The following is a 24984-nucleotide window of genomic DNA, read 5'->3' as shown; positions in this document are numbered from 1 at the left end:
CAGGCTGCCCATCTGATTTGTTTGCCCCCATATGCCTCTGTTCCCATCCCATTCAGATAGCTGTAGAGATGCCCCTTAAATGTCCCCATAGTTTCCGTTTCCATGACCTCCCCGGGCAGTGAGTTCCAGGCACCCACGATCCTCTCAATGAAAATTAAATGCCTCATACATCTCCTTTACACCTTGCCCCTTGCACCCGAAACTCGTGCCCCCAAGAAGTTGCCTCAAAGTGAGTGTAGGAATGACAGGTGCTGACGTCTGGACGGCAGACCGACTATGCTGTCGCTGACAGCCCGCGTCTCCCCTTCTCTGGTGAGCTCCAGCACCCGCTCCTCGGACGGGGTGAGGACCTGGAGGTCTGGCTCACCACCCCCTGTCTTCGCCCTCTCACGAGTGTTGTGCTCGGTCTTCTTCTGTGGAGACAGAAGGAACCATGAAATAAATGGTGGCGTGACTCATGCAGAGAATCAGGTGGTGACCCTTAGAGGGAAAACACAGTGGGGCTCATTGGGGGGAAAGGAAGGAGGTGCTTGGGGGTCAGGAGCTGGAGGCATGCAGGGTGCTGGGGATGGGAGGATCTGGGGGAGATGTGGGGGAGCATGCTGAATGGGGTTCAGCACTCACCCTTGCTGCACGGATGAGGTCACTGATTTTTTTCCGGCACTGCCTCGCGGTTCGGGGGGGCCAGTGTCCTGGCACTGACCGAGGCGGCAACTGCCTCCCAGGCCGCATGGCCATCAGCCCCCCTGGGTCTGTGTCCTCCTGGGAGGAAGAGGGTGGCCCGCCTCACCTCAGCTGCATCCAGCAGCCTCCCCAAGTCGTCCTCAGAAAATCGGGGGGCTGGTCGTGCGCACGTTGTCCTGGACTGCCTGCCTGTCCATTCTGGAGTTTCTTATGGAGTTGCCCTTCGTTAGGGCAGATTAGCTGCAGGCAGTTTGACAGAGTATTCCAGCAAGTTCCATGCAGTTTGCTTGTTAGCATTGAGGGGAAGGCAAGTGAGCACTTGCAGGTGTGCTACTGGGGAGGGGGGGGGGGCGGTAGTGGTGGATGAGTGCCTCAATGATTAGCGACAGGGGAGAGGGGGGGGTGTCACACAGCCATCTGAGTGTAAGTGGGATGGGGCATTGTGCGCGATTATCCGCCCCGGCAGTGATGTGACGGGCGCGCTTTATCGATGTTTTTTCCAACTGCGCATGCGCGGTTCAGAGCTCCGATCGTTCCAGCAGCGCTAAGCCCCGCCCACCGCGCGAATCGGACTGGAGATGGCTGAGAGCGTATGGGGGCGCCTGAAAGCGGATTTCTAAGTCGGATCTGTACTACGCCCAGATTCGGCACTTAGAATGAAAATGGTAAAATCGGGCCCCCAGTGTCTTGTAGACTAGGTGCAAAAGACAAAAAATGTGGAGCAGAAGCCATAGAATGGGAAGAAAAGTCCAGATTTGGAGCACTGCTTTATTGGCAAACGCACACCAAAACATTTCCTCCACATGAATCTCACCACAGAGATAATATAAAACTCCGTCTACATTTCCTTCTTATCAGTTTCCTCTCCTCTTGTGGTGATCCGTGTTGGGCTACAGTTCTGAAGATGCTGATCACTCTCTGATCCCCTGGTGAAGTCACTGTTAATTATATATGAGCCAAGCGATCAAACCAAGAGGCTGCTTGTTGGATGTGGCTCCGCCACTGACTCAACAGATCTATAAACAGCAACTTGCCACTTAGAGTATTGGCACTGCATGCTCATCTCAGCAAATGATTTGGAACTGGTTTGATGATCTTTTTAAGAACATTTGGAAATTGAAAGCTATTATTATAGAATATTTGATAATAATATGTGTTCACAGTGCTTGATCATATCAAAATGTCTCCCGAGTGCTTCATGCAATTATTTTGTTTTGAAGAGTGTGATTGTTACATATGCGTCAGACAAATAGAAAGCAAAGCCAGGACCTTCAAAATACAAACAATTTGGCATAAATTGAAGAAAATATGTCTTCTAATATAAAAGAATTAGAAATATGAGAATAGATATTTGACTTCCTTTTTGAATATTCAGGGGCCTTATTGTATTCCATAGCAACCTTATAGAGACATATACAGATCTTTGAAAGGCAGATAACACATTACTTGTGGCACAATGTTTAGCACTGCTGCCTCACAGCGCCAGGGACCCGGGTTCAATTCTCAGCTTGGGTGACTGTGCGGAGTTTGCACGTTCTCACGTGTCTGCCAGGGATTCCTCCGAGTGCTCCGATTTCCTCCCACAGTCCAAAAGACGTGCTGGCTAAGTGCATTAGGTGCTGGAGCAGGCGCTGGAGCGTGACGACCAGGGGACTTTCACAGTAACGTCATTACAGTGTTAATGTAAGCCTGTTTGTGATTAATAAATAAACTTAGTTAAGACCGTACCAAGTGTATCTATACTTCCTCTTTACCTATATAGCAATGGAGCTCAGATGATGATGAAATACAGATGGAATTTTCCCCTCAAATTTCTAAGTGTGACATTGGTGAGAAGAATGGAGTGAATCACGCGGGTCCCTCAGGCACGCTCCGCACCGCAATCTTTCAACACAGTCACTTTTTTGGAGAGTGCAGAGCTGCGTGCCAGTACTGAGGAGGAGGTTGGGGTGGCGGGTGGGTGGGGGGGTGGGGGGAGGAGTGCTAAACACACCAGTGAACCAGCCGCAGAGCACTCGGGTGCCGTTTTGCAAGGGTGCTCCGATCTCAGTGCAGTGGGAGGCCCCCACTGGCAGGATGCCTGGAGACCACTGCCAGGGTGTGTGGCGGGCACAGCGAGGGTGTCTGGTTGGCACTGCCCAACAGGCACTGCCCGGCCATGCACCCAACCACCTCATGGCGTCAATGGCCTCCAAGTCCCCAGGCATGACCGTAATGCCAGGTCTGTGCTGGTGGAGACCTGTAGTGATTCTCGCCAAATACTATTTTAAATATGTTAATCAGGGATGGTCTCCGTTTGAACCGTGCTGGGACCAGAGTCCTAGCAAATCGTATCACTAGGGCTGTAGATAGGGCTTTAAACTAATTTATGGGGGGGAGGGTGCAGAGGTAAGAGGAATTACGAAATCAATGGTAGAGGAGAGGGAGCGAGTGCAAGTGAATGAAGGCATTCAAGTAGCTAAAGGAGTAGAGGGCGAGGGAGAGGTTGATAGCATTTCATCAAATCGGGTCCAGATAAAAGCTGGAATAAAGACACTTTGCCTGAATGCAAGAAGCATTTGGAACAAAGTTAATGAGTTGATGGTGCAAATCAGCACTAATGGGTATGATCTAGTGGCCATTACAGAAACATGGCTGCACGGAGACCAGGACTGGGAGATGAATATCCAGGGGTATCAGGCATTTAGGAAGAATAGACAGGAAGGAAAACGTGGTGGGGTAGCTCTGTTAATAAAAGATAATATCAGGATAGTAGTGAGGGATGACATCGGCTCTAAGGAACAAAACGTGGAATCGTTATGGGTAGAGATAAGGAATAGTAGGGGGAGAAAGACACTAGTAGGCGTGGTCTATAGGCCCCAAAATAATAATGTTGAGGTGGGGAGGGCTATAAACAAGCAAATAATGGATGCGTGCAAAAACGGAACGGCAATAATCATGGGGGACTTCAACCTGCATATTGATTGGCTGACAAGTTGGAAGGGGTGGGATGGAGGAAGAGTTCTTAGAATGCTGTCGGGATAGTTACCTTGAACAGTATGTTACAGAACCGACGAGGGAACGAGTTATCTTAGATCTGGTAATGTGTAACGAGGTAGGTAGAATTAAGGATGTTCTTGTGAAGGACCCTCTTGGGTCAAGTGATCACAATATGGTCGAATTTCTGATACAAATGGAAGAGGAGAAAGTAGGGTCCCATACCACTGTCCTCTGTTTGAAAAGAGGGAAGTATGATAGGATGAGGGCTGAATTGGCTAAGGTGGACTGGGAGAGCAGACTGGTAGGTAGGACAGCTGAGGAACAGTGGAGGATTTTTAAGGAGATCCTTTTCAGTACACAGGAACAATATATTCCGGTGATAAAGAAGGGCTGTAAGAAAAGGGATAACCAGCCGTGGATAACGAAGGAAATTAAGCAGAGTATTAAATTAAAGACCGATGCGTACAGAGTGGCCAAAAATAGTGGAGAATCGGAAGATTGGGAAAACTTTAAGAAACAACAAAGAACGACTAAGAAAGCGATAAAGAAAGGAAAGATAGGTTATGAAGCTAGGCTCGCTCTAAATATAGAAAATGATAGTAAAAGCTTTTACAAATATATAAAAAGGAATAGAGTGGCAAGAGTGAATGTTGGACCCTTGGAGGACGAGAGGGGGGATTTAATAGTGGGAAATGAGGAAATGGCTGAAACTTTAAATAAGCTTTTTGTGTCGGTCTTCACGGTGGAAGACACAAATAGTTTACCGAATATTAATGATAGAGGGTTGGTAGGAGGAGAGGTACTCAATACAATTAATGTTACCAGGGAGGCAGTGCTTGGTAGACTAACGGGACTGAAGGTGGACAAGTCCCCGGGCCCGGATGGAATGCATCCCAGGGTACTGAAAGAAATGTCAGAGGTAATAGCGGATGCGTTAGTGGTTATTTATCAAAATTCGTTGGATTCTGGGGTAGTGCCGGCGGATTGGAAAACGGCTAATGTTATGCCGCTGTTTAAAAAAGGAAATAGACAAAAGGCGGGTAACAACAGGCCAGTTAACTTAACGTCTGTAGTTGGGAAAATGCTGGAATCCATCATTAAAGAAGAAATAGCAGGCCATCTGGATAAGAATGGTTCGATTAAGCAGACGCAGCATGGATTCATGAGGGGAAAGTCGTGCTTGACGAACTTGTTGGATTTTTATGAAGATGTGACTAGTGCGGTTGACGGAGGGGAACTGGTGGATGCGGTGTTTTTGGATTTCCAAAAGGCGTTTGATAAGGTGCCTCACAAAAGGTTGCTGAAGAAGATTGGGTCACACGGAGTTGGGGGTAGAGTGTTAGCGTGGATTGGGGATTGGCTATCCGACAGGAAGCAGAGAGTCGGAATAAATGGGTGCTTTTCTGGTTGGCGGATGGTAACTAGTGGCGTGCCGCAGGGATCGGTACTGGGGCCTCAACTATTTACCATTTATATAGACGATCTGGAGGAGGGGACTGAGTGTAGGGTAACAAAGTTTGCAGACAACACAAAGATAAGTGGAAAAGTGAATCGTGTGGAGGGCGTAGAAGGTCTGCAGAGAGATTTGGACAGGCTGAGTGAGTGGGCGAGGATCTGGCAGATGGAGTATAACGTTAACAAATGCGAGGTTATTCACTTTGGAAGAAATAATAGCAAATTGGATTATTATCTAAATGGAAAGAAATTATAACATTCTGCTGTGCAGAGGGACCTGGGGGTCCTTGTGCATGAAACGCAAAAACCCAGTCTGCAGGTGCAACAGGTGATCAAGAAGGCAAATGGGATGTTGGCCTATATTGCAAGGGGGATAGAATATAAAAGCAGAGATGTCTTGCTGCATCTGTACAGGGCATTGGTGAGGCCGCAGCTGGAATACTGTGTGCAGTATTGGTCCCCTTATTTGCGGAAGGATATATTGGCCTTGGAGGGAGTGCAGAGAAGGTTCACCAGGTTGATACCAGAGATGAGGGGTGTTGATTATGAGGAGAGACTGAGCAGATTGGGTTTGTACTCGTTGGAATTTAGAAGGCTGAAGGGGGATCTTATAGAGACCTATAAGATAATGAAGGGGCTGGATAGGGTAGAGATGGAGAGATTCTTTCCACTTAGAAAGGAAACTAGAACTAGAGGGCACAGCCTCAAAATAAAGGGGGGTCAGTTTAGGACAGAGTCGAGGAGGAACTTCTTCTCTCAGAGGGTGGTGAATCTCTGGAATTCTCTGCCCACTGAAGTGGTGGAAGCTACCTCGTTGAATATGTTTAAATCACGGATAGATGGATTCCTGATCGGTAAGGGAATTAGGGGTTATGGGGATCAGGTGGGTAAGTGGAACTGATCCACTTCAGATCAGCCATGATCTTATTGAATGGCGGGGCAGGCTCGAGGGGCTAGATGGCCTACTCCTGCTCCTATTTCTTATGTTCTTATGTTCTTTGCATCCTTTCTGGGCGTGAAGCACTTCCTGCCATTGGAGAGGGGCCGGGAACATAGCAAATCATTTGGCGCTGGGTGCCAATTGGAATTTTATCATCACACTGTTCCCAGCTCGCCATGCTGTTCACGCGTGGTGAGATGGCAAAATCACGCCCGCTGTTCTGAAACACAAAAAGAGCTAAAATCAAACACATGTTCTGCTTTTTCTTGGAGTATATTTTATTTTCCTGCCAATTTTCTTCCTCATTTCTTCTTCTCCTGAAGTCATTGTTTCCGCAGTGGGATATCATTCCAAGGATTTCCTTACCCTCTAATATCCTTGCCTGAATGGTTGTTTCCAATTAACTATGAGCTTCAGCAGTGCATATTGGCAGGCGTGCCAGTCACAGAAGGCAATACATCACCGAACATACAATCAGAAGCAGGAAGCTTGATTGATTTTCCTTTAATTAACCAAGGGACACTGGGGTTAACTGTAGCACCTCGAAAGCAGCTCGCTCCGAAACCGGCTAATTCAGCAAACACCAGAAATATAAGCAGGCTCTTCTCAGCCTATATCAATGAGTTACTCAGTGGAGAAGCTCACTGAGGTCACACACACCAAAGCCTCTTTAAAACTATAATTATACAAACCTTCACACATCTGTTAAACTGTTGGCATATTTTACTGCATAATTAGGAGCCGAAATTTAATATCCATTGCAACAGTGTGCACAACTTGGACAGGTGTCTGTTACTATAATTGGCAGCCACGAGTGTACCGATGACATTTGTATTCTGCTGGTCACAGAGTGAATTAAGTGTAGCTGCTAATCCAGTGAAAGATAGGTATATAAATACTAATTGGATGAGTGACTGCCATGCAAACATAAGCTGCCACATTACATGGTGGGTGTTAATCACAACAATAAATGTATTACAGTATGAGCCATGGGCCTGTTAACACATTAGGCAAGTTGTGTGCACATCCAAAGGAAATAGCTATAAAGCATTAAGGTTTTAAAGCTTTGGTAAATCCCAATGCTTCTGATTAGCGACAAATTGAAATCTCTAAAGTTTAAAGTTTATTTATTCTTGTCTCAGGTAGGCTTACATTAACACTGCAATGAAGTTACTGTGAAAATCCCCTAGTCACCACATTCTGGCACTTTTTCGGGTACACTGAGGGAGAATTTATTGTGGCCAATGCACCTAACCAGCATGCCTTTCAGACTGTGGGAGGAAACCGGAGGAAACCCACGCAGACATGGGGAGAACGTGCAGACTCCGCACAGATAGTGACCCAAACCGGGAATTAAACCCCGGGTCCCTGGTGCTGTGAGGCAGCAGTGCTAACCATTGTGCCACCATGCCGCCCATAACAGGACCCAATTAAAATTCATGGAGCCTTCCTGACTTGACTGATTCTGGGGATGAAGGGGTTATCTTTTGAGGTAAGGTTGGACAGATTGGGACAGTATCCATTGGCATTTAAAGAATCAGAGGTGATCTTATGAAACATATCTATGATCCTGGTGGGATAAAGGCAAAATACTGCAGATGCTGGAATCTGAATCAAAAACAGAAAATAGTGGAAAATCTCAGCAGGTCTAACAACATCTGTGAACACAGTGGGCCCGATTTTACCATTTTGATTCTAAGTGCTGAATCTGGGCGCAATTCAGATCTGATTTGGAAACGTGTTCTCAGGCGCCCCCATATGCACTTAGCCTGAAAAAAAATCGCGGGTCTGAATTGTACTGTGGGCAGGGCTTAGCGCACCCGAAATGATGCAGCTCCGTTTGGAGCTTTGAGCTGCGCATGCACGGTGGAAAAAAATTTGTAAAACGCTCCTGTTACATCGTTCCCGGGCCGCAAAAAGCAGATAAAGCGGCCCGGGAGCGAAAAGCGGGAGCGATGGCACCCACAGACATCGCCCCGCCCCCACAGACATAACTGTCCCCCTTATCCATCCACCCCCCGCTACCCAGAGTTATCATGACCCCCTGCCCCCTTACATCCAACCGATCACCCGCAGAGTGGCAGCGGACCCCCCTGCCCCCCCCCCCCCCCACAACCAGAGAATGATCTGTCCTCCCTCCCCCCACCAGAGAACATTCTGGCCTCCCTCCTCTCTCCCCCCACAAAAGAGATTGATCGGGCCTCCCTCACCCCCCCCCCCCCCCATTACCCCCCACAGAGATACATTTGACCTGCCTCCCTCCCCCCCACCAGAGAACGATCTGGCCCACCTCCCTCCTCCACCACCAGCCCCCCCCCCCCCCCCCAACCACCAATCTGAGTCAGAGAGCCGCTGGGAGCTCTGAACTTACCTCTTCAGAAGCTGGAGTGCCCGAAACAGACCTTTGCCGAGCAGGTCTGTTTCGCGTCGAACCTAGGCGCGCAAACGCGGTGGTAAAGGGGGAAATGCTGGTAAAGTTGGGCAGGCAGCCCATTAATTCAATTTAAATGCATGCAAGTGCATTTAAATCGCCATTGCGCCCGTTTCAGGCGCGGTTCCGATCGCATCCATTTTCGGGCCTTGGTAAAGTGGGCATCTGCTCGAACGTGGGCGCGGATTGTGATAATCGCCTCACGCCTGACTTTACCAAGTTTTAACGCCCGAAAATGGATGCGACACAATGCTAAAATCGAGCCCAGTAAGAAGTCTCACAACACCAGGTTAAAGTCCAACAGGTTTATTTGGTAGCATGAGCTTTCGGAGCGCTGCCCCTTCATCACCTGCTGAAAGGGCAGCGCTCCGAAAGCTCATGCTACCAAATAAACCTGTTGGACTTTAACCTGGTGCTGTGAGACAACTTACTGTGCCTACCCCAGTCCAACGCCAGCAACTCCACATCATAATACCTGTGGAGAGAGAATGGAGCCAACGTCATCCAGGCTCGAAACGTTGGCTCTATTCTCTCTCCACAGATGCTGTCAGAGCTGCTGAGATTTTCCAGCATTTTCTGTTTCTGATCCTGTTGGGAGTTTGACAGCGTGGATGCCGAGAAGGTGTTTTCCCTTTGTGGGAGAGATTAGAAGGATGAGACAATGTTTAAGAATAAGGGATCTTCCATTTAAGATGAAGACGAGGAGAAATATATGTTATCTGATGTTCAACAGTTCAATGTCAAGAGAAAAGCCCCTTCTTCATACTGAATTTCATCCGCTTTCATCTCAGATGGAACTCAACGGGCCCGATTTTACCATCAAGTTGCACCTGTTTTCGGGCGCAGAAACTTGGTAAAGTCGGGCATGAGGCGAGTAGCACGATCCGCGTCCATCTCCGTGCCCGTTCTCCCTTTACCAATGGTCGAAAATGGTCGTGATCGGCATGCATTTAAATTGACTTAATTGGCTGCACACCCAAACTTACTGGCACTGCCCCCTTTACCACTGCGTTCGCCTGTCTAGATTCGGCGCAAAACAGATATGGTCCACAAAGGTCCAATTCGGGTGCTCTGAGGAGGTACGTTCCAAGCTTCTGGTGGCTCTCTGACTCAGATCGGTGGTGGAAGAGAGGTGGGTCAGATAGCTCTATGGTGGGGGGAGAAGGAGGCGGATCAGATGGCTCTCTGGTGGGGGGGGAGAGGGAGGCGGGTCAGATGACTCTCTGGTGGGGGGGGCAGGGAGGCAGGTCAGATGGCTATCTAATGGGGGGAGGGAGGATCTGCTGCCACTCTGTGTGTGATCGGTGGAGGGGAAGAGGGGCAGCGGACCGCGATCGGTCTGGGTAGCGGGGGGTGGAGGGATAAGGGGGACAGTAATGTTGTGGGAGTGGGGCAATGTCTGTGGGGGCCACAGGGAGGCATTATCCGGTCCGGGAGCAATGTGGCAGGGGAGCATTTGTCTATTGTTTTTACTGCGCATGCGCAGTTGGAGGTGCCGATCGGAGCTGCAGTGTTTCGGGCACGATAAGCCCCGCTCACAGGCTTGTGTAGTGCAATTCAGAATCGCTGCTATTTTTTCAAGCAGAGTGCGTATGGGGGCGCCTGAGAACGGGTCTAAATGTTGGATCTGAAACACTCCCAGTTTCAAGTCCACCCAGAACTTAGAATTAAAACAGTAAAATAGGGCCCAACATGTTCACGCTATGCATGTCCGTTGTAGCAGCTTTTCCTCAGATTGATGGAACTTATAGAGCAGACCTTACTTGCACAGTCCTTTCCAAATGCAGCAAGGGCATGTTCAATAATTATTAAGTCTTTTGAAGAGTCTAGGTTTCAGTATTACATGGAAATATCCTAGCTGCAGCCAGTTTATATGAACCCATTTAAGACATTTGGGCGGGATTTTCCGGCCTCGCTCGCATCAATGCCGGAATATCCCGCCCGAGGTCAACACATCTTTGCATGGTCTGTGTCCCGCCCACCACGGGAATCCCAGTGGGCGGGAAAATTCTACCCATAGTGAGAAATTATCTAAGAGCTGAAACTGGGTTTGGGTATCATGTTATGCCATTAAATTGAGCAGCACATTAAAATGCTGCTGACTTCACTTTGTTTTACATCCAGCCATTATTACACGCAGCTGCAATGAATTAACGGACACTGCATGTGGCTCGTGATACTGAACCGCAGCCGCACCTTTTCAAACGGAGGTGCATTATAGCTGCAAAAAGTATTAGATGTTTTTCAAATGACAATTTGGATTTTCAACAGTGAAAGTGTTAGTGGAAGATGTGAAAAGAAGGATAGGCAGCCTGGATTTGCAGGGGGCAAGTGACCATCCAAACATGCTCAGGGGGCAGTGAGGATTAAGTAGCAGCTGAAGTCAATGCAATGGGCGTTGTTCCAAGAACACAAACACAGTACAGGAAGAAGTTTCATAATCTGTCACAGGTTATCGAGGTGAGTATTTCATCTCCAAATGGCATATCCTACCACCTCATCCAGTATTTAATTCCCAACATGCCCATCACTGATCTCCTCACAATATCTATCAGTACTCGATACTAAAGATCCATTCACTTCACATCACTCTTAAACATGGAGCACTATTGCAAGCCTGGTACCCACAACTTACAACTCAAACAAATTGGCAGCTATTCAACGGTAACAGCTGCATCATCCTCACATACTAAGACACCTGTGGTGAACCATAGTTGGTTACCACTATGAGTGCTGAACCATGGATGGTCAGCACTATGGGTATTTGTAGATATGTTACTGTTGTCACTGTTGGGGTTAGGGTTGGGCTGTTCTACCTGTTGATATTGTTCTGTGGTACACTCCAGTTGGCTCCGCCTACCTGGAGGAGTATAAAGGTCACTGCACTGCCTGGTGACCCTTTAGTCTGGGATTGTATTGTATATAGTGTGCTCCATTCTTGTTAGTAATAAAAGCCTTTATTTCCCGGGTACAATCTAGCCTCCCGAGTGATTTAATCGCGCATCAATTTTATTACTAACAAAATTTTGGTAAAAAAAAAACCATGGAGCAAATGTTGAAACCCGATCGCCTTACCTTAGATCCACGTGCGGCAGGAGCGTCGAACACTTTCGACCATTGGTTAAAGTGTTTTCAAGACTACATCGATGCCTCAACAGCCATTCAAAACGACGCCGATAGACTGCGGGTCCTCCACGCGAGGGTAAGCGACACCGTATACTTATCAATCCGCGATGCCCAAGACTACAAAGGGGCCATCGAACTACTTAAGAAACTGTACAACAAACCGCCAAACGAGATCCATGCTCGACACCTTCTAGCCACTCGACGGCGGCAGCCCGGCGAAACGACAGGACAGTACCTGTGTGAACTTCAGCAGCTAGCCAGAGCCTGCAACTGCAAGCCAGTGTCGGCGGCCCAGTATACGAACGACTTGATCCGAGATGCGTTCGTGGCGGGAATCGGCTCATCGTATATTCGCCTTCGGCTGCTAGAGCAAGGTAATCTAGACCTCGCTAAGACAGTAGAATTGGCTGACACAATGGAAACGGCCTCCAGAAGTCTAGAAACGTACCCCACCGACCACGTGGGAACATCGTGGCAAGTACAGCCAGCGACTCAACTTTACCCAGTGGCTCCGAAAAACTGCGCGATTGTGTTTTCAACCTCGGACCTGACGACGGCGGCAGCTCCAGGAGGCCCGCGGTTTTACTTCTGTGGATTGGCGAAACACCCTCGGCAGCGATGTCCAGCTAGAACGGTATTTTGCTCCGCGTGTGGAAAGAAAGGGCATTATGCCAAAGTCTGCAGGGCCAAACCACCCTCCAAGCATAGCAGCGCGGTGTGTGATTCTCTAGAGCCTGTCTCCTTGTCTCCAGCTTCTTCGAGGTCTTCCACCACGTGCGATTCCAGAGCGCCGCCATTCCTGACGACGAAGACGCAAGACACGTGCGACCTGCAGGGGCCGTCACTTTTAGCGCCACCAACCACGTGCAGCCATTTTGGTCGGCACTGACCGCAGACGATCAGCAGGGGTCATCATCATCAACCATCTCAGCTGCCTGCAGTTGCACTCAAGACCCAACGGTGGCGTCAATCATCCTGGACCAGGCCAAGCCTCACAGACTCGACAAGTCCATGATGGGCATAGAGGTAAATGGACGCCTAATTCATTGTTTGTTTGACAGCAGGAGCACGGAGAGTTTCATTCACCCTGACACCGTGAAACGGTGCGGTCTCCGGGTACGGACTGTCAGACAGACAATTTCGATGGCGTCGAGGTCCCAGTCAGTTACCGTGCTAGGGAGCTGCGTGGTCAACCTAACGGTGCGGGGCACAGTTTACGAAAACTTCAGGCTCCTCGTGTTACCGCACCTTTGCGCTCCAATACTCCTGGGACTAGACTTCATGGTCCACCTGAGGAGTGTAACCCTGCAGTACAATGGGCCACTCCCTCCTCTTTCAGTGGGAGCACAGCAGCCTCCAAATTGCCCAGCGCGCTCCACATGTAGCCTCTCGACACTCAGAATCACCCCACCATCTTTATTCGAGAATCTCGTGCCAGGCTGCAAGCCCATCGCAATCAAGAGCAGGCGTTACAGCGCTGAGGATCGGATCTTTATTCGATCTGAAGTTCAGTGGCTCCTCAAGGAAGGGATCATTCAACCTAGCACTAGTCCATGGAGGGCGCAAGTCATGGTGGTTAAAACTGGAGACAAACTCCGGATGGTCATAGACTATAGTCAGACCATTAATAGATACACGCAGCTGGATGCGTATCCTCTCCGGCGCATATCTGACATGGTCAACCAGATTGCGCAGTACCGGGTGTTCTCCACCATTGACTTGAAGTCAGCTTACCACCAGCTCTCCATTTGCCCAGAGGACCGAAAATATACGGCCTTTGAGGCGGATGGTCGTCTTTACCACTTTTTAAGGGTTCCCTTTGGCGTCACGAATGGGGTCTCGGTCTTCCAGCGTGCAATGGACCGAATGGTGGACCAGAACGGGCTGCGGGCTACCTTCCCGTACCTGGATAACGTCACTATCTGCGGCCATGACCAGCAGGACCACGATGCCAACCTCCTTAGATTTTTACGCACTGCGTCTCGCCTGAATCTGACCTACAACACCGAGAAGTGCGTATTTAGCAAGCGCCGCCTAGCAATTCTCAGATACGTGGTGGAAAACGGGGTCCTTGGCCCTGATCCAGACTGTATGCGTCCCCTCCTTGAACTTCCCCTGCCCACTAGTATCAAAGCACTGAGAAGATGCTTAGGTTTCTTTTCATACTATGCACAGTGGGTTCCCAATTATGCGGACAAAGCCCGTCCGCTCATCAAGTCTACCTCTTTTCCCCTAGCAGCAGAGGCTCGTTTAGCCATTGAAGGGATAAAAGCCGACATCGCGAAAACCACGATGCACGCTGTTGATGAGTCCATCCCCTTTCAGGTGGAGAGTGATGCATCTGATTTCGCACTGGCCGCCACACTTAACCAGGCGGGCAGGCCTGTCGCCTTTTTCTCTCGCACCCTCCAAGGCCCTGAAATTCGGCACTCCGCGGTGGAAAAAGAGGCCCAGGCCATTGTGGAGGCCGTTCGGCATTGGCGCCATTACTTGGCGGGAAACGATTCACCCTGCTCACGGACCAGCGGTCCGTGGCGTTCATGTTCAACAACACGTTACGGGGTAAGATCAAAAATGATAAAATCTTGAGGTGGAGAATCGAACTCTCCACCTACAACTATGATATCATGTACCGTCCAGGGAAGCTCAATGAGCCCTCAGACGCCCTGTCGCGTGGAACATGTGCAAGTGTGCAGGAGGATTGATTACAGGCCCTCCACAATGATCTCTGCCATCCGGGGATCACTCGGCTCTTCCATTTCGTAAAGGCCCGGAATCTACCCTACTCAGTGGATGATGTCAGGTCCATAACCCGAAGCTGCCAGGTATGTGCTGAATGCAAACCGCACTTCTACCGAACTGACAGGGCACACCTCATTAAGGCCACTCGCCCTTTTGAAAGACTGAGTGTGGACTTCAAGGGCCCCCTCCCTTCGACAGATCGGAACGTGTACTTCCTCAACGTGATTGACGAGTACTCACGATTCCCTTTTGCCATTCCCTGTTCAGATATGACCGCTGCCACGGTTATCAAAGCATTACGGGATCTTTTCACCCTGTTCGGTTACCCCAGCTATATCCACAGTGATAGGGGCTCGTCATTTATGAGTGACGACTTGAGGCAATACCTGCTCTCAAAAGGGATTGCCTCAAGTAGAACTACGAGTTACAACCCCAGGGGTAACGGACAGGTTGAACAAGAAAATGCTACAGTCTGGAAGGCTGTCTTACTGGCGTTGAGGTCTAAAGGTCTTCCAGTCTCCTGTTGGCAAGAGGTACTCTCTGATGCGCTCCATTCCATCCGCTCCCTCCTGTGTACGGCAACCAACGCTACTCCACATGAGAGGATGTTTTCCTTCCCTAGGAAGTCTTCCTCTGGGACCTCATTACCGTCTTGGTTGATGTACTCAGGACCTGTCCTCCTGCGGCGGCATGTTAGGACCCGCAAGTCTGACCCTTTGGTTGAACAGGTCCATCTCCTCCACGCCAACCCTCAATATGCCTATGTGGCATATCCTGACGGGCGAGAGGACACGGTCTCTATTAGAGATCTGGCGCCTGCAGGGGACTTGGAAACCCCAGTCGCTCCCACACCCCTAGTTAGGGACCCCTTGACCTTTATCTCCCCTCCTGACACGGCGCGGGCAGTATCGGGACCACCACTTAATCCTCTTACTCCCGTGTACAGCTTGCCTGAGTCCAGGAGATTGTCGCCACCTCGAGGCGTGCTCGAGTCCAGTAGATTGTCGCCACCTCATAGTCCACCCGTCCATGAGGAACTGGAGGAGTCACTGGACACCGCCTTGGAGAGAAGGTCACCATGGTCACCAGAACCGGCGTTACCGCCAGTGTTGAGGAGGTCGCAGAGACGGTGCGGTCCTCCAATACGACTGAACTTGTGAATATATGAACAGTTGTTCTGTTTATTTTTTGCCCCGCCGGCCTTTGTTTTAAAGGAGGGGTGAATGTGGTGAACCATAGTTGGTTACCACTATGAGTACTGAACCATAGATGGTCAGCACTATGGGTATTTGTAGAGATGTTACTGTTGTCACTGTTGGGGTTAGGGTTGGGCTGTTCTACCTGTTGATATTGTTCTGTGGTACACTCCAGTTGGCTCCGCCTACCTGGAGGAGTATAAAGGTCACTGCACTGCCTGGTGACCCTTTAGTCTGGGATTGTATTGTATATAGTGTGCTCCATTCTTGTTAGTAATAAAAGCCTTTATTTCCCGGGTACGATCTAGCCTCCCGAGTGATTTAATCGCGCATCAATACCCACTGATGCATTTCCTTGTTTCTTGCAGGAGAATGCAGCATTTAACAGCTAGCAGCAAGGAAGAACTGAAAGAAGACAAGCTACGGAAGAAATAGTGATGGATTCTATTGTAACAGACAACTCTGAGCTCATAACTCCTGGCAGTATAGGAGTGATGATTTGATTTATTCTTGTCACATGTATTAGTATACAGTGAAAAGTATTGTTTCTTGCGTGCTATACAGACAAAGCATACCATTCATAGAGAAGGAAAGGAGAGAGTGCAGAATGTAATGTTATAGTCATAGCTAGGGTGTAGAGAAAGATCAACTTAATGCAAGGTAGGGTCCACTCAAAAGTCTGACAGCAGCAGGGAAGAAGCTGTTCTTGAGTCGGTTGGTACGTGACCTCAGACTTTTGTATCTTTTTCCCGACGGAAGAAGGTGGAAGAGAAAATGTCCAGGGTGCGTGGGATCCTGGATTATGCTGGCTGCTTTGCCGAGTCCGCGGGAAGTGTAGACAATGATAAGGGTGATTGCATACTTAATCCTCTTTTCCTCATCCTAATTCTCCCTTGTCCTGCAATCACTGCCCACTCACAAACTGCAGATGGTACCAGGGAGTACTCCAGTGGCGGTCTCTCAAAATAGGAAGGGCTTGGTGACAGGTGTGAGAGGGGAGGGGAGTGAACAGTTAGAAGAGGGGTCACCTGTGGTTGTCCCACTCCAAAACAGGTATATTGTTTTGGATAGTGTGGAGGAGTGTGCCTCTCCAGTGGTAAGACACAGTGACCAGGTCACTGGCACACAGTCAGGCTCTGTGGCCCGGAAAGGGAAGAGAGGGGTTAGGAGAGCGATAGTGGTGGGGGATGCATCAGTTAGAGGCACAGACAGGCGATTCTGTGGGTGCGAACGGGACTCCAGGATGGTAGTCTGCCTACCTGGTGCTGGGGTCACGGATGTCTCCGAGCGGATAGGAGGCATATTAAAAGGGGAAGATAAAGAAACGGATGTCATTATACACATTGGTGGAAATGACGTAGATAGGAAGAGTAGGGGGATCCTAAGAGAGCAATTCAGGGAGTTGGGAAATAGGTTAAAAAGTAGGGTCACTAGGGTGGCCATCTCTGGGCTGCTCCCAATGCCTCGTGCCAGTGAGGCTAAGAATAGGGAGTTGGTACAAATGAATGCCTGGCTAAAGGACTGATCCAGGAGGGAGGGCTTCATTTTCATAGATCAATGGGAAGTTTTCAGGAGAGGATGGCACCTGTACAAGAGGGAGGGGTCACAACTAAGTTGGAAGGGCACAAATATCCTGGCTGGGAGCTTTGCTAGTGCAGTTCGGGGGGGTTTAAACTAGTATGGCAGGGGGGTGGGGATCAAAATATTAGGTCTACAAGTGTGGAGGCTGGGGACGAGCTTGGGACTGGGACAAGGCTGGCAAAGAAGAAGAGCACTCTGGGGGAGAACGACCTCACTGGGCCTGGAGGTCTGGAGTGCTTATACTTCAATGCAAGGAGCGTAGCAGGCTTCATTCTATGATCATCTTGCTGGTGCCAGTACAGAGCGAGACTGCGGATAGTTGGGAACCTGTCTCGGGGGCAGGGAATTCAGATGGTGTTCGTAAAGCAGAAGTGGAAATGAATAGGGTTGGGAAGCATTTTCTGATCAGGGCCAGTGTGATCTCCTGGACTCGTTTCGATCGCCACAGGGGGTCGGAGAGGAATTTCCCAGATTTTTTTTTTCCCCATATTGGCCCTGGGGTTTTCACTCTGGGTTTTCGCCTCTCCCTGGAGATCACATGGTCTGGAATGGGGGGGTGGGGGTGAGTTAATAGGTTGTGATGAACAAAGCATCGTAGCTGTGAGGGACAGCTCGGTGGATAGGATATTAGGATGTAGATAGGCTGGAAAATTGGGCGGGGATCCTGGATTCAGGATTCAATCCTGGACCGGGGAGCGGCGCGGGCTTGGAGGGCCAAAGGGCCTGTTCCTGTGCTGTATTGTTCTTTGTTCTTGGTGTAAGCCAGGGTGTTCACGCTACGGAACCCCTACTGATCTGTCAAGAGCATCAGGGATCCCCTAACATTCTCTTAATGTTGACGTCTCCTTTTTTTGCCCCGAAATAGGTTTGAAGACAGAGATCCAATGTAAAGAAATCTTTTCCAGCTATATCTATGCACATATTACCAGTAAAACATGATGATTTTATTCGACAAAGAACTGAAGGGTGATCTTCCTTTTATATTCAGTGTGCAGAGTGATGTTGCCTCCTTTGCTTACACATCCACTTGTTGTCTGGGGTGTTTGTGGAGAGCTGGATTCTCATTTCAGGAGTGACAGTTACTCTGCTCCTGTTTTTAGATTTTGTAGCTGTGTATCAGGAGAAGCTGCTTTCACACAGATAGGTTAAGGTGAAAGGAAGAACCTCATGAAAGGCTCTCTTTGCCACATTGGGATACTTACGCATTAAGCTGCTCCAGAACTTCATCAGCGAAGTTCATGAAGGGTCGTTTTATTGAGGAGTCAGAGTCATGTCCATCAGGCTCTGCATTGATGGACATGACTCCAGCTGCGACCTCACCAGTACCTTGTACAATTGCAGCAATTGTACAAGGTACTGGTGAAGTCGCAGCTGGAGTACTGGGTGCAATTTTGGTCCCCTTATTTGCGGAAGGATGCATTGGCCTTGGAGGGAGTACAGAGAAGGTTCACCAGGTTGATATTGGAGATGAGGGGGTTAGGTTATGAGGAGAGATTGAGTAGATTGGGCCTGTACTCGTTGGAATTTAGAAGGCTGAGGGGAAATCTTATAGAGACATATAAGATAATGAAGGGGCTCGACAGGGTAGAGGCAGAGAGATTCTTTCCACTTAGAAAGGAAACAAGAACGAGAGGACACAGCCTCAAAATAAGGGGGAGTCAGTTTAGGACAGAGTTGAGGAGGAACTTCTTCTCTCAGAGGGTAGTGAATCTCTGGAATTCTCTGCCCATTGAAGCAGTGGAGGCTACCTCGTTAAATATGTTTAAGTCACAGGTAGATAGATTTCTGATCAATAGGGGAATTAAGGGTTATGGGGAACGGGCAGGTAAGTGGAACTAAACCACTATCAGATCAGCCATGATCTATTTGAATGGCGGGGCAGGCTCGAGGGGCTAGATGGCCTACTCCTGCTCCTATTTCTTATGTTCTTATGTTCTTGATGAGTCATCCGGCTGGCCTGTTAGTACGAGTGGGTTGTGAACCCATGTATTGTGCTCATCTGATAGACAGTGCAAGGCACACAGGTGCTGTGTAATGTCACTGAAAACATCTTGCTCAGGGGTAAAGTCAACTTCAGTGAGGAAGTCGCTCAGTGTGGGAAAGCAATAGAAGGTCTTATTTTCTATGCACTCAGACCAGAAGCACAGTTTCCTCATCAGTGATTAAATCTTAGGCCAGGACCTCCGACCTCACCCGCAGCTGGGATTCTCCAGCCCCGCTACAGTGGACGGAGATTTAGCTGAGTGCCAAATTCTCCGTTCTCGCTGGCAGCAGTGAAGGGCATGAACAGTCAGAGAATTTCAGCATTTAACTCTTGTGGTGAAGACGGTAATATCTTTGCCTTATAGTCATAGGTTCGCTTCATTTAGTCTTCCAAAAATATCTGCAAGGTATGCAAGTCTCAGAAGCCATGATGTACTTGTCAACAACTCTGAAAATTGACATTTTGGATCCATACAAAACACCAAGTCTTCAGGACAAATCTCAAAAAGTCTCTTTTGCCTTGTGACAGTCACCTCCCCTCTCTATAGAGGAGCAGTGCTATGTTCTCACTGCCCATTTCATCACACAGAATTTTAACAGTCACAATTTCAGTGGACAAGCTTTAATGCTGTTGATTATTTGGATGGTTCTAGCCAGTACATTTTTTAGAGGTGCAGGCATCTTGTTAACAGTGAGTGCTTGGCTGTGGAGGACACAGCGACTGATCATGCAGTGTGGTGCTACAGCTTTGATCCACGCTATTACACCTGCTGTCTTCCCAACCATTGCACAAGCCTGTGGGTGGGGCTTACCGTGCCCGAAACCCTGCAGCTTCGATCAACGCCTCCAAATGCACATGCGCAGAAAAAAAGATGATAGAATGCTGCTCCCCTGCCACATCCCTCCTGGGCCGGATAATGTCCCCCTCCCCAGCCCCCACAGACATTGCCCCACCCCCACAACAATACTTACCCCCTTATCCCCCAACCCCCGCCACCCAGACTGATCATGGGCCCCTCCCCCTCTTCCCCCTCACTGATCTCAGGCAGAGTAGCAGCGGATCCCCTTCTCCCCGCCGCCCCCCCACAACTGATCTCAGGCAGAGTGGCAGCAGACCCACCTTCCCCCTCCCCCTCACCGATCTCAAGCAGAGAGCCGTCAGACACTTGGCACCTACCTCCTCACTAACTGGAGCGTCCGAATCGCACTTCCATGGAGCATGTCTGTTTCATGCCGATTCTGGATGGGCGAATGCGGTGGTAAAGGGGGAAGTGCCGGTAAGGTTGGGCGTGCAGCCCATTAAGTCAATTTAAATGCATGCAAATGCATTTAAATGGCCATCGTGTCCGTTTTGGACGCGGTCCCGATCGCGGCCATTTTCGGGCCTTGGTAAAGGGGGAGCTGGCACAGAGACGGATGCCCAACTTTACCAAGTTTTCGCGCCTGAAAGCAGACGCAATGCGATGGTAAAATCGGGCCCACGATGTCAGCAAAAAGATCATGGCCAGGATTCTCCTAAAAGAATTCGAAGTTCCCAACATTTGGGAAAATGGAAGTAAATCCCACTGGTTTTTTTAAGTATGATTTCCAGAATGAATCTCCGACACTCAGTGCATCACAGAATGCCTGGAAATCTGGGGACGGGGCCCATTCCCGCTGGAGAGGCCGGCAGCATAGCGATGGCAGGCCATTGCACATGCACTGACCTGTCAGCGTGGAGATCAGCGCATGCACTGACAGATCGACGTTGCCTCTCCAGATTGCTGGCCAGCCCGATCACTGGCCAGCCCTGCAATCCCCTATTGCTGGCCTCCGGACCTCCCCGGGCCAGCCCCTATGTCCCCCCAACCTCGGCCAGCCCCAGCACCACCCCCCCCATCACATTGATCAGCCCAATGTTTGCCGCACCCACCCCCAGCCCCAGTCTCCTCCTCCTGACAGCCCCGAACCCCACCCTAGCAGCCCCACCTCCCCCACCCCCTCCAATCTGGATAGCCAGACCCAATCGTCCTCTTCTCTCCCTCTCTCAACGTTCCAAGTGCAGAGTGGCAGCGGGCCACCCACCACCAATCACCTTCCCAATAGGCCCCACTCCCCCAATAGGGCCACATCCTCTGGCCCCACCCCTTTAACACTGCCCAATACCCGGTGGGCAGTGCCAAGGTGCCCCTTGGGCAGTGCCAGTTTGTCCCTTGGGCAATGCCAATTTGCCTCTGGCTGGCACTGCTAAGCTGGCACTGCCCAAGGGGCACCCCCAAAACCCCAGACCTCCCAGGGGGGCCTCACTGGCCTCTGTTCCCTCCAGCAGGGTCGGGCCACCTGTCCCCCATTAGTGGGGAGTAGGAGTAAATCCCGCTGGATGGAGCCACTCCCAGCATGATGGGGAGACGCTGGGGACTGAATTCTCCAGGCCTGCTAATCATACTGAAATGCTGGTTTCAAAATCAGCTACGTGCCGGAAATTAGAAATTATGCTAAAAACATTGGCCATGGAGATGCACAGAGGCCGTGGCAACCAGCAGGAAGAACGCAAAACGGCCCCTGCTGATATCCCATGGCCCACTGATTTTGATTTGATTTGAGTTCATTTATTATTGTCACATGTATTAACATACAGAGAAAAGTATTGTTTCTTGCGCACTATACAGACACAGCATACCGTTCATAGAGAAGGAAATGACAGAGTGCAGAGTGTAGTGTTACAGTCATAGCTAGGGTGTAGAGAAAGATCAACTTAATGCAAGGTAGGCGCATTTAAAAGACTGACAGCAGCAGGGAAGAAGCTGTTCTTGAGTCGGTTGGTACGTGACCTCAGACTTGTATGTTTTTCCCGACAGAAGAAGGTGGAAGAGAGAATGTCTGGGGTACGTGGGGTCCTTAATTATGCTGGCTGCTTTGCCGAGGCAGCAGGAAGTGTAGACCGAGTCAGTGGATGGGAGGCTGGTTTGTGTGATGGATTGGGCTACATTCACGACCTTTTGTAGTTCCTTGCAGTCTTGGGCAGAGCAGGAGCCATACCAAACTCTGATATAACCAGAAAGAATGCTTTCTATGATGCATCTGTAAAAGTTGGTGAGAGTCGTAGCTGACATCCAAATTTCCTTAGTCTTCTGAGAACGTAGAGGCGTGCTACTTGAACAGTGCAGCGGGCTGGGAGAATCGCCCCATTTGACGGGTGACAGTTTTGTTGGAGAGCTGCAGAGCCTCAATCTTTCTCCTTGCTGTCATATCCAGCATGTCCATTACAATGTCTTTGCTGTAAAGCTTTATCAGGTTTTTGCCAACCATGCGAGCTTCTTCCGAAAGTGCAATGCAGTGATTTATTCTGCCGGACGCCTCAGCTGCATTCTCATTGTTAGTCTTGGCAGATCCTAACATCATGGATTTCGAGTCCATCAGTGAATTCAGTTTTATCATGCAGAGACTGGTGCCCTTGTTCTTAAATTCAGGATGGTTTGTCTCCACATGCCTTTGGAGTTTAGCAGGAACCATGGAAGAGTTGGATAATAGTTTGTACCTCACATTGAATTCAGGGGAATCCTGGTCTCCAGCAGGCATGGATCCAAGGGACAGATAGCCCTGCGCTTCTTATTTCCTACTGCCACATCAGTTGATGCGGGCACTGAGTAGTACGCCCATGAGGTAGTAACTACTTGAGGAGACATTTCACTTCTGCTGGCAGGTATGGAAAACGTGAAAGGGAGCATACTCCTCCTCGGAAACTGCCTCTGCTTCTCCTCACACGCCTCACATTCTGTCGCTGCTCCTCCCGTTCCTCGGAATTCCATGGCCGCTCCTCCCATTCCTCAAATTCCATCGCTGCTCCTCATGTTCCTTGGCATCCACTGCTCTCCTCCTTCTCTTTGGATTCCATCGCTGGACCCCTGAGAAACCCTGGGCTAGGAGGATTGCGGAGGTGCTGCCCCAGAGGAGTAGCTGTGCCTCAGTGAAGCATAAACCTCTATCCCGAGGCGAAAGAGTTGCTTCTTACCTATAGGAACACAACTAAGATATAGCCATCAGCTGAAGAAAAATGCCAACACAAACTGAGAATTTCCTAAAAGCATCGTAATACTGGGAATTCTTGTGTCAAAACCTAATGCTATGTGGAGGTTAATAAGTTTTTGAAAATAATGAAGACTGTTACTATGTCAATAAATGCATGTTAGTCATAGAAGCAAATTTAATGTAATTTTGTGACACATTTTCAAAAGTTAGTCTTTCCAGAGTTATGAGGATTAATCATTGGGTTTGGCACAGTATCGGAGCAGCAGTCCAATTTCCACAGAATATATTATGCAAATTAATATGTTTTGAATAATAAAACATGCAGCAGCTTGCACTGAATTGGTACAGGCATAGGGCTAAAAATGGACTTATCCTGGTTTTCTGAATTGAGGATCGCAATTCCCAACTTTCCCAAGTCTGTCCCGTCGCAGGTCACCAGTGATTTGTGCTGGCACATCAATACTGTAACTGTGGTGTGGGGCTAAGCATCTGCCACTCTGTTGCCTGCCTGGCTTCACCACAGGGGGTGCCTCAATAGGGGGAGCTAGCGTGTGTTGAATCTAAATTTCAGCTCTTAAAGGTAGACTGTGCCTCTTAAAGGGAAGCCACAGTGAAGGCTGACAGGGAGTGACTTTGGAATGATAAAGGTGCAGTGTGATGCAACAGGCAAATGAGAAGCTCCCAAGATTTACTGATGCTGCGTTAGAGGTTTTAGTGACACAGATGCACTTCTCGGCCTTTTGACTAAGATCAAGCATCAAATCAAGCCCAAGATGGGGTGCAATGCCTCATTTTGTCAGCTCAGACCATGTTTGTCTCTCTCATGTGGACCATGAATTGGATTCAATTGGTTTTTGAATTTAGTTTTTGGAGAAAGCAAGGAATGGATTTGGGTTTGCCCGGTCCACTCTGAGCATTGGCTTTGTATCTTCAAGGGTGGAGTAAAACATTTTTTTGTAAAAACTTAGTGACACAAATGAAGCCCAGGAGAGTGCTTGAAGCCATCCTTTCCACCGTGGCAGTGGTGGCCAAGTCCAAGACTTCACTAGCAGATTTGACCGTGATGGAACACCTGGCAGCCACTGCCTCAACTTCCATTTTAGCAAAGGCAGAAGCCACGCAGCATCTCATAGGAACATATCACTTTGAAACATTTGGAGCAGTAGGGCAATCAGCCCCTTGAGCCAGTTCCACCATTTGATAAGATCCTGGCTGATTTGATTGTGGCCTGAACTGTACTTTCCTGACTATCCACTATACCCTGGCACTCCTTTGTCAAGATGTGGAGCTGCCGGCGTTGGACTGGGGTGAACACGGTAAGAAGTCTCACAACACCAGGTTAAAGTCCAACAGGTTTATTTGGTAGCAAATACCATAAGCTTTCGGAGCACTGCTCCTTCATCAGATAGAGTGGAAATGTGCTCTCAAACAGTGCAAACAGACAAAATCAAGTTGCAGAATACTGATTAGAATGCGAATCCTACAGCCAGCCAGGTCTTAAAGGTACAGACAATGTGGGTGGAGGGAACATTAAACACAGGTTAAAGAAATGTGTATTGTCTCCAGACAGAACAGCTAGTGAGATTCTACAAGCCCAGGAGGCAAGCTGTGGGGGTTACTGATAATGTGACATAAATCCAACATCCCGGTTTAGGCTGTCCTCATGTGTGCGGAACTTGGCTATCAGTTTCTGCTCAGCGACTCTGCGCTGTCGTGTGTCGTGAAGGCCGCCTTGGAGAACGCTTACCTGAAGATCCAAGGCTGAATGCCCGTGACTGCTGTGACTCCTTTGTCAATCCAGAATCTACCCAAATCAGTCTTAAGAAACATTCAATGCCCCTGCCTCCTGTGATCTTTGG

At 49.2% G+C, this 24984-nt stretch overlaps 1 pseudogene; it reads right to left on the bottom strand.

Moving 5' to 3' along the window:
- Positions 1-6107: 6107 nt before the first annotated feature.
- On the bottom strand, positions 6108-19903 carry LOC144500229 (zinc finger BED domain-containing protein 5-like; annotated as a pseudogene).
- Between the last annotated feature and the right edge of the window lie 5081 nt (positions 19904-24984).

The sequence above is a fragment of the Mustelus asterias genome, chromosome 11, assembly GCF_964213995.1.
Source record: "Mustelus asterias chromosome 11, sMusAst1.hap1.1, whole genome shotgun sequence".
Lineage (NCBI taxonomy): Eukaryota > Metazoa > Chordata > Chondrichthyes > Carcharhiniformes > Triakidae > Mustelus > Mustelus asterias.
This window is presented reverse-complemented; position numbering and strand designations above follow the sequence as displayed.